The sequence below is a fragment of the Labeo rohita genome, chromosome 23 (assembly GCF_022985175.1).
Source record: "Labeo rohita strain BAU-BD-2019 chromosome 23, IGBB_LRoh.1.0, whole genome shotgun sequence".
NCBI lineage: Eukaryota > Metazoa > Chordata > Actinopteri > Cypriniformes > Cyprinidae > Labeo > Labeo rohita.
The window spans coordinates 27275821-27286368 of record NC_066891.1 but is presented as its reverse complement, the minus strand read 5'-3'; the positions used below and the strand labels follow the sequence as shown (position 1 = coordinate 27286368).

The 10548-nt window shown below is 36.0% G+C and overlaps 1 pseudogene; it reads right to left on the bottom strand.

Annotated features, from left to right (window-relative positions):
* Window positions 1–1113: 1113 nt before the first annotated feature.
* LOC127154951 (NACHT, LRR and PYD domains-containing protein 3-like) lies at window positions 1114–10222 on the bottom strand (annotated as a pseudogene).
* Between the last annotated feature and the right edge of the window lie 326 nt (window positions 10223–10548).

The following is a 10548-nucleotide window of genomic DNA, read 5'->3' as shown; positions in this document are numbered from 1 at the left end:
TCACCCTTCACAGACGTTGTTCGCCCCCGTTTGGACTTACGCCTGATTCACGGACTCCGATTGTGCTTTGCCTACGACACCCCTATCTGCTATGCTATTCGACCCTGCCTGTACGACCATGTCTTTGTCTCGTCCATACAATAAAAGCTCGCATGTGGATCCGCTCGTCTCCCGTCATTCACTCCACGTAACAATTTTAGTATAACACTGTAACACTGTTTGCAGTTAGTTCCTTCGTATCACTGTTTGTTATCGAGTCATATTGCATATTTGTATATTTCAACTATACACATTAACTAAGGTTCAGCTAATGAATTATATGAGATCTGTAATATATCATTTAAACGTAGTTACATTATTACAACTGATTTTACAATAGGTGTGTGCATAAATTTGAGCTCAAACTTTTTATCAAAATAAAAAATGGATCTACCTTTATTCTTTCTTTTCTTTCGGTACTACCACATTAGCGATCTCTCTCACAGAAGCATTTCCTTTTCTCTTTTATTTTCAACTACCTCAGTAATCTCTTCCTCCGCTCCCTCAGAAGCACTCCATCTCTTTCTAGCTCTTTATCTGTTTCTTTATTTAATTACAGCAAGCCAAATTTGTTTAACATTACCAAAACTGAATGGGCAAATGAACTCAAGAATTGAAGTTAAAAACATAGGTTTAGGAGAAGCCTAATCATTGCGTCCTATTGGTCGTCATCACAATTGTATATAAGCAGCAGTCATTAGGAGTAGTGTTTGATGAATTTGCAACCATCATGCAAGTTTGTACTTTATAACTGATGATTACTCTCTAAATATGACTTTGAATCTCTTAGTCCGAACCCTTGTCATTTTACATCAGGACTACTCAAATGTTATGTTGGTTGACGTTCCAGCTAGCATGATTAAGCCTCTGCAGATGTCCCAGAGCATGTCAGCGTGTCTTCTCTTTATGATAGTGGCCTTCAGGACTGACACTGGAAATGCATTCCTTCCTTAAGACAGTCCAACAAGTGTATGTTCCTTACCGCCATTTATGAGAATTAAATTAAGTTATTAACTGCTAAAATGATAAATGTACTGTAAATGTCCAGTAGGGAGTATAAGTAGCTCTCCCCGTTTATGACAGATAGCAGTTTTTTTCTTTTGATTTGTCATTTGGAGAAAGCTCCAGGAGAGATTCAGTACTAGAAAACATTAAAGAGAAAGATCAGACATTTATATGCATTTCAGAGGCATCAGTAGAGATCACTATATTAGAAAATAATCATGTCACAATCATATAGTGTAATTCTAAACAGTTTGTTTTAAATGACCGTCATAATGTAAATTAAAGGAAAGTAATATTTCAAGTAAATCAACAACTCACCGTAGTTTTTCGAGTTTATAGTGTGGATTCATCAGTAGATCAGAGAGTAACTTCATTTCAGAATCATCTATTTGATTATAGTTCAAATTTAGTTCTTTCAGGTGTGAGGGGTTTGACCTCAGAGCTAAAACCAGAGCAGCACAACCTTCCTCTCCAATACTGCACAATTCCAGCCTGCATAATATGCGAAGATAATTTAGTTAAAAATTAATTACAGGTCACATTAAGTCACAACAGATTCAGGTTCAGATTTCCTACATGCTTTGTTCCTACTTGTTTTATTGTCATAATTAACACAAGTCTTTAAACTGCTTAGTATGGAAATGGCCTCAAAAGATGAACATTAATAGAAATAACTTCACTCTTTGTGCAGTCACTGTAAATGAAAATCTATGAATCTATTGATAGATTTTCACAATATTTCAGCAACAAATGTTCTTGCAATTTGTTTTGTTCCTCTAGCTTCACAGCTCAAATGATTTTTACTTGGCTTTCGCTGAATGGACTCTAGGAGAGTCATATCCTTACAGATAAGCACATACAAGGTGACTGCTCAAGGAAAATTCTTTTGTCATTATATCCAGCATGGAGGCGTCTTTTAGGTGTGTGTGCCGCCCTCATGTAGCAGTGCTTCCTATTGCCATCCATGCCACCTCCACATACTTGGTAATGATCCAAGGGGCCAGGACTAGGCCAGGAATTTATTGACTCTGCCAGGGGGCCCAATCCTATTGCTGAAGATCTACCTTCCTACAAAGTTCAGCTCCAACCCTGAACAAACACAACTGAACCAGGTAATTAAGATCTTCAGGACCACTACATAATTAAAGGACAAGCATATTTAATCAGGGTTGGAACTTAACTCTACAGGTAGGTAGATCTCCATAAACAGGATTGGGCAACTCTGGACTAACAATGCAAATATGATCATTTTTTCTGTGTTGGAAATTATAATTTAATATATATTTTTATTCAGTTTGAATTAAAATATGAATCAGCTGCTAAAACAGATTATAAACTTTTTTTTTTGTTACATTAAATTAAAAGTTTATAAGAACCAATAATATTTTGAACAACTATGACTAAAATTATATTCAAAACAAAGTGAAGAACAAGAATATTTCAGAATAAAAAGCTGCTGCAATAGCAATGTGAGTTTTCTTTGAAGAAAAACATGATATAACTCACTGTAGTTTCTCCAGCTTACAGTGTGGATCCTTCAGTAGACCAGAAAGCAGATTTACTGCTGAATCTCCTAGACTGTTTCTGCTCAGATTCAGTTCTCTCAGGTATGAAAGATTTGATCTCAGAGCTGCAATTAGAGCATCACATCCCTTCTCACCAATACTGCAATGACACAACCTACAGAAAGGAGAAACACATCTCACACTTTCAGGTGAACACATGAATTAAAAAAAAACAAAAATCAAAGTACTACAGATATTTTAGTTAGACTGCTGTTAGTTAACTGGATAATTAACCCAGTAATGAGAATTCTGTGAACATAAACTAGCTTAACATGAGGAACAGACTAAAAACTCTCCATAGTAATATATGTCAGAAAAAAAAAATCCAACAAACACAAGTGCAAAAAACTGTTATGGTCTCTCTTTACTGAAAATTCTTGTCACGTGTCTGTAGTACTTAAGAAGCTGTTTGTGACAAAAGAAATCATAAAAAAGTGTGCATAACATTGTCCATGCTTTATAATAGTAAAAACTCACTGTAGTTTCTTTAGTTTACAGTGTGGATCATTCATTAAATTGCATAGCAATTTCGCTCCTGAATCTCCTAGTCTATTCTCACTCAGGTTCAGTTCTCTCAGGTGTGAGGGGTTTGATCTCAGAGCTGAAACCAGAGCAGCACAACCTTCCTCTCCAAAACTGCAAAATTCTAGTCTGTAGAATAAGAGAAAATAAATATGACTTTGGGATAAAAGTGTATTCTAAATGCATAAATGTCTGCAGAACTTCTGGTATTACAAGAACATCACAGACAGGATCCCTTAAAAGCAAACTTTTTACACAATATACAGTAGAGTGTCAGTGTTGTATGTATATATACGTATATACAGAGGTTGCGTTAACTGTCATTTATGGAAATGTTTTGGCAGTGATATATATATATATATATATATATATATATATATATATATATATATATATATACATATATATACATATATATATATATATATATATATACATATATAGCTGCTACTCAGATTTAGTTAACAATTACTGTACATCCCCCATTATCAAAGGATTTGGTAAAATAGAAAAACTCACTGTAGATTCTCTAGTTTACAATGTTGATCCTTCAGTAGATTAGAAAGCAGATTCACCCCTGAATCTTCAAGAGTGTTATTGTTCAGATCTAGTTCTCTTAGGTGTGAGGGGTTTGATCTCAGAGCTGAAACCAGAGCAGCACAGCCTTCCTTTCCAATACTGCAGTGAGACAACCTGCAGAGAATATACAGTAATAATCTTTCCACACTGTAATAAGAATGCTCTCTTCATCCACTGCAGCTGATTCTGGACATTAATTGTCCATTGGCAAACTTACAAAGTTAAACTTTCCAGCCATTAAAATATAAATAGGTGTAAATTAAATAGGTATAAATAGGTATAAATTATTATTCAAATAAACCTTTAATCAACAGTTGTCATTTGTGTATATTTGCTAGACTGAAAAATGTGAAACAATTTATTTATTTATTTAAAGTGCATTTTTACATTGGTCTAATTCAGTGGTTACTCAGGCTCCCTCTAGTGGTATGCAGAGGAATCACTAAATTAAATATAAATTAATGTTAAAACAATACATGTAATCTTTATATGAGTAACATTGTTTTTTAACATTTAAATACAGTACAGTTTTATTTAACTTTTAGGTACAACACATTTTAATTTAATTATTATGTAAGATTTTTATTCACCTGTTTGTAAGCACAGTGCAGTGTTAATGTTCAAACTGCATATTTACAATTTTAAAGTGGCTGACAACAATAAATATTCTTATTAGGAATAAAAACTGCCTCGTTTTTTAACTGTGCAGAGCTGTAGTGGAATAGTTGAATAGGCCTACTATGCTACTGTATTTTAATGTTGGTCATTATGGTGGTACTTGGAGAGCCAAATATTTTCTGAGGTGATACTTGGTATAAAAAGTTTGAGAACCACTGGTCTAACTGAAAATCATGGTTTCCGGATTACGAATTAAACATGTTTTGTTTTGTTTGTCTATCAAGAATTCTCTTGAAAGTCTTAAAGTTGGTCCAAATTATTTCTTTTTTTTTTTTCTTGGTGTAGAACATCAGCATAGCTATTCTTTTTTTAAACTAATCGGTCTGAATATAATAAATTGCACCTTTATTTATTATCAGTTTTATTTTATTATTTATTTATTATCATTAATTTTTCAGTGTGGAACAAAAGCATACCCATTATTTTTTCCTTTCTTTTTTCTTTTTCTTTTTTCAAACTAATCAATTTGGCTGTAACAAATTAAGTATTTTTCTTTTTACTGGTCCAAAGTATTATTTTTTGATGAGCACTGCTGTGTAGGAATTGTGTTATTTAGATGAGTGCTCAGTTATACAGCACTACCATGGTCATTATATATAAATATTTGACTGCTAAGTGCTGCAACTAACCAATAAGAATAAAGTATTCCAAAAACTTGTTTAGCAATATAATAACAAGAATTAATCAACACTACAATAGTTATATGCTAAAAGAACGCACTGTAGTTTCTCCAGTTTACATTGTGGATCCTGCAGTAGACCAGAGAACAGCTTCATTCCTGAGTCTTCTAGTTTATTCCAGCTTAAATTCAGTTCTCTCAGGTGTGAAGGGTCTGATTTTAGAGCTGTAGCCAGAGCAGCACAACCTTCCTCTGTGATTTTACAGTTATACAACCTACAGAGAAATAGTTTAAAAATTAAACTTCTTTCATTTTTACTCACACTCCTGTTGTTCAACATCAAATTGGTTTTGGTCATTTCATCCTTAGAACACAAAAAGATGACAGGTCATTGTGAGCATGTTCCTCAGTGTCATTGTTTTTTTTTTTTCCAAAAATAATGTGGATCATCTGAACATCATTTCAGTAAGAAACAATCAGATAAATTCCTATACAATACCTTTCATCCATTTAGAGCTTGATAGACATGGTCACTGTGAACATGGTGAACTACAACTATTCACATGTTTAGAACAACGTGAGGATAAAATATGAGGGAATAAATCGTGACAGATTTTTTATTTATTTTTTATTTTTTTGGTGAACTATTCCTTCAGTAAAATTGAACCTTTTGCGATTACACTTGTTATTTATTTTATCTATTAGTTATCTATTTTAAACAACTAAAGAAAACTTTTATAAATCTTTTAACTAACAATCAGGATATCTACTTATTTTTTAAAGTATTACATTTCTTTATTTGTCTTTCCTCAAATGTTTTTAGAATAAATCCAACCTTGCATAAAAAATACTTTACTAGCTTACCTTAGTGTTTCCAGTTTACAATGTGGATTCTTCAATCCATCAGAGAGCAGTTTCACTCTTGATCCCTGCAGGTTGTTGTAATTCAGGTTTAGCTCTCTCAGACATGACGAGCTTGATTTGAGAGCTAAGGCCAGTGCTGAACAGCTCTTCTCTGTCAGATTACAGTCACTTAGACTAAGAGAGAAATGATTACATGTATTATAGCGCCCTTTAATCAGCTATTCCCTATTTAAACTCCACTCTAAGTATTATGATCATCTGTCAGCATTCCTGTATCATCTGAACTGTCAATCAGCGCTCGGCTGGAGAAAAGGTAATAGAGGAAAATACTAATACTTACATTTTTTTTTTATTAAATTTAGAATATGCTTAATTGTCATTTTGATGACTAATTCATGTATTAACAATTGTTTCCAGTTTTTATCATTACAAAATGTGTCTTTCAATCTAATATTTGCTTTTTTAGGGAATGAAACATTAATAAATATTACAAATTAAGCACAATATATTAAATAGTACTCACTCAGCCTTTCTAGATGCCTTGACAACTGGCATCAGCCTAAGAAGACTTTCTTCTGATTTATAATATTTACTCAGTTTAAACTCATCCAGCTCCTTTTCTGAGTTTAGCAGCACAAACACCAGAGCTGACCACTCAGCAGGACAGAGTTTGACTCCAGAGAGACAATGGACATCTGTTCTTCTCAGGTATTTTTGGACTTCCTGTACTATTGACTGATCATTCAGTTCATTTAGACAGTGGAAGAGATTGATGGATTTCTCTGGAGAGGGATCCTCCATGAGCTTCATCTTAATGTACTCAACTATTTCCGGTTTGCTGTCAAATCTGCTTCTTATCTGTGTCAGGAGGTCCTGAAGAGAGCTTGATTGGACTCCAGTGAGAGACCCAGAAGGAAGCGGAGGTAAAGGTCCCAGTGTCCATTGTCACTTTGCAAGACCTTGTCCACTTCACTCTTCAGTAAATCTATGATGTTACAATTTGTTTGTTTATCTTGAAAAATAAAAAAAAACTTGAAGAGAGCAGCAAGAAACTCCTGAACGCTCAGATGAACGAAGCAATACACCTTCCCCTGGTACAGTCCATACTCCTCTCTGAAGATCTGGGGGCACAGTCCTGAATACACAGATGCCTCTGTGACATTAATGCCACACTGCCTTAGATCCTCCTCATAGAAGATCAGGTTCCCCTTTTTCAGCTGTTCAAAAGCCAGTTTTGTCAGTGACAGGATGCTCCTCCTGAGCTCATGAAGATATTCTTCATTTTTGCCATCATACTTCTGAGTCTTCAGTTTGATCTGAAAGATCAGGAAGTGTATGAACATTTGTGTGAGAGTCTTGGGGATCTCTGCGCTCTCTGCTTCACTCAACATCATCTCTAAAACATTGGCTGAAATCCAGCAGAAGACTGGGATGTGACACATAATGTAGAGGCTTCTTGATGATTTGACATGTGTGATGATTCTACTGGCCAGACTCTGATCATTTATTCTCTTCCTGAAATACTCATCTTTCTGAGTGTCATTGAACCCTCGTACCTCTGTGACCTGGTCAACACACTCAGGAGGGATCTGATTGGCTGCTGCTGGTCGAGAGGTGATCCAGAGAAGGGCAGACGGAAGCAGATTCCCCTTGATGAGGTTCGTCAAGAGAACATCCACTGAGGCTGATTCTGTCATATCACACAAAAAATCATTGGTCTGGAAATCTAGAGGAAGTCGACACTCATCCAGACCATCAAAGATGAACAGGACTTTGTGGTCTCGAATGTCTATTGTTCTCAGTTCTTTTGTATCCATATAAAACTGACGCAGAAGGTCCAACAGGCTGATATTTCTCTTTTTCATCAAATTGAGCTCTCTGAAAGGAAGTGGAAATATGAAATGAACATCATGATTTGCCTTTTCTTCCGCCCAATCCAGAATGAACTTGTGCACTGAGACCGTTTTTCCGATTCCTGCGACTCCTTTAGTCAGTACAGTTCTGATGGGCTTGTTCTGTCCATGTGAAGCTTTAAAGATGTCATTGCATTTGATTGGTGTTTCCTGTGTCTCTGGTCTCCTGGATTGTGTCTCAATCTGCCTCACCTCATGTTCATTATTGACCTCTCCACTCCATCCTTCTGTAATGTACAGCTCTGTGTAGATCTCATTCAGAAGTCTTGAGCTTCCTTGATTTGACATTCCTTCATTAATTCTCTGACATTTTTCTTTTAATCTGGATTTATGCTTTTTCATACAAAAAGGGGCATGTGCTGGAAGATGGGGAGTAAATTCTTTACAAAACTATTTTATTCTACTATTTACAAGTAAGTCACATTTTATCAACATGGCAATAAAATGGTCTAATATGGAAATGTTAAGTAAGGTAAGTAACTAACATTGTTTATTTATGCTAATGAATTATAAAACCATATTTACCAATGCAATATACTATTTCCTATGAAGTAATGTAATAGTCACATAGTTCTTACTGCTATGTAATTTGTTAGCAAGGTCTGTCTGGTTCATCTCCCTCAGGACGTGCAGTATAATCTTCAGAGTCCCCTCTCTGACTTCGTTCTGACTATCCTCCTCTTGTTCCACCTTCTCCTGCTCCTCCTCTGTGCTAAAGCATTGTGGGTAATCTGGACTCAGCAGTTTCCTGAACCTCTTTAGTTCTTTCTTCATGAGAGAGATGATTTTCTCCTCAAGCTCCTGAAATCAGTGGATATTAAAACAGTGCAAAATTAAAAGATGGGGACAGGGGTATCAAATCTAATAATACAAATAATACTCATTAATACTCTGCAAAATCTTCTAAAAAACTAAAAGCCAAAAAACTCTTTACATTTGTTTGTGGTGCTGTTGTTTTACTCATTGAATCACATCAAAGAAAAAAAAGAAAATCTGCTATATGAAGCACTAGTATTAGACATCTTACTGTAGCTGATCTTTTTTAAATGTTAATGTTCTCTTTTGAGTTTTATGAAAAAATAAAACTAAATTACTAACAGCAGTGGGAGTCTAGAATTCCTCATTTACACAAATATTACAAACATACCATAGAATACTAATTTGACAAACCTTTATTTATTTATCTTTCTTTCTTTTTTCATACATTTTTAGAATCAGGGTTTAAGCCCAAGTTGTGATACTCACTGAATATGTTGTTCTTCTCAAGTAATTCAACTCTCCTAATGAAGTTCTTCCTGCTTTAACAGTTTTACTTTCACCTTTGGAGGAGGAGGAGTCCAAACAACATTTTAAGATGCAGTATGCATTCAGTGTTATGAAATATTGTTGTGGAAAGTGTAATTTATCTGTTGTGGCCCAAAATTATTCATTTGTGCCAGTTTTACATAAGCACTCTTTTAAACGGTCACTACTGTTTAATGCAATTTTTTGTGTATAAAGACTTAACAATATAAATAATATTCAAAAGTAAATCTCAAATGCAAATCTTAAATATAAAACTTAAATATAAATATTACAGTGTGTCCAGAAAGTATTCACAGTGCTTCACTTTTTCCACATTTTGTTATGTTACAACCTTATTCTAAAATGGATTAAATTCATTATTTTCCTCAAAATTCTACAAACAATACCCCATAATGACAATGTGAAAGAAGTTTGTCTAAAATCTTTGCAAATTTATAAATAATAATAATAATAATTTTTAAAAAAGGCTGTTCACAGATTTGTCCCGTCGCCACTCCTTTGTTAGCTTGACTGTGCGCTTATGATCGTTTTTCTGTCGAAAGAAGAACCATCGCCCCAGTCTGAGGTCCACAGTGCTCTGGATCTGGTTGTCTGACTAGCCTCCCAGTCCCTGCCACTAAAAGCATGATCAGTGGAAACAGCTAAGGATGATCAGCCCAGAGAGGGCATATGTTCACGAACCCAACTCAGAGAGGGCTCCTGTTTTCAAGCCAAGCCCAGAGATGGCTGCTGTTCCCACATCTGGCCCAGGGAGGGCCTCAGCACCAGAGTCAAGCCCAGAGAGGGCTCCTGTCCCCACATTCCCCCCAGAGAGGGCTCCTGTCTCCAAGTCAAACCCAGAGAGGGTTGCTGTTCCCACACCTGGCCCATGGAGGGCCACGGATTCCAAGTCAAGGAGGGAGTGCTGTAGTTTCCCTAGTCTCAGATCCAAAGTCTAGCCCAGAGAGGGCTCCTGTTCCCACATCCAGCACAGAGAGGGATCCTACTCCCACATTAAGCCCAGAGAGGGCTGCCGTTCCCACATCTAGACCAGGGAGGGACTCAGATCCCAAGTCTAGCCCAGAGAGGGCTCCTCTTCCCATGACCAGCACTGTGGCTGCAGTGGAGTCATTCAAGTTCCTGGGTACCACCATCTCACAGGACCTGAAGTGGGACATTCACATTGACTGCATTGTAAAAAAAGGCCCAGCAGAGGTTGCAATTCCTTCGTCAGCTAAAACAGTTCAACCTGCCACAGGTACAGATGACAGTTTTACTCAGGTGTTTTTGAATCAGTTCTGCACTCTTCTATAACTGTCTACTAGCAAATCTGATGTAAGAAGACTCTAATGGACTTTTGGGAAAGCAAAAAGGACAATTGGTGTGCACCTGACCAACCTTCAGGACTTGTACAACTCCAGAGTGAAGAAACAGGCAGGAAACATCATCAAAGACTGCTCTTACCCCGGCTACAATGTGG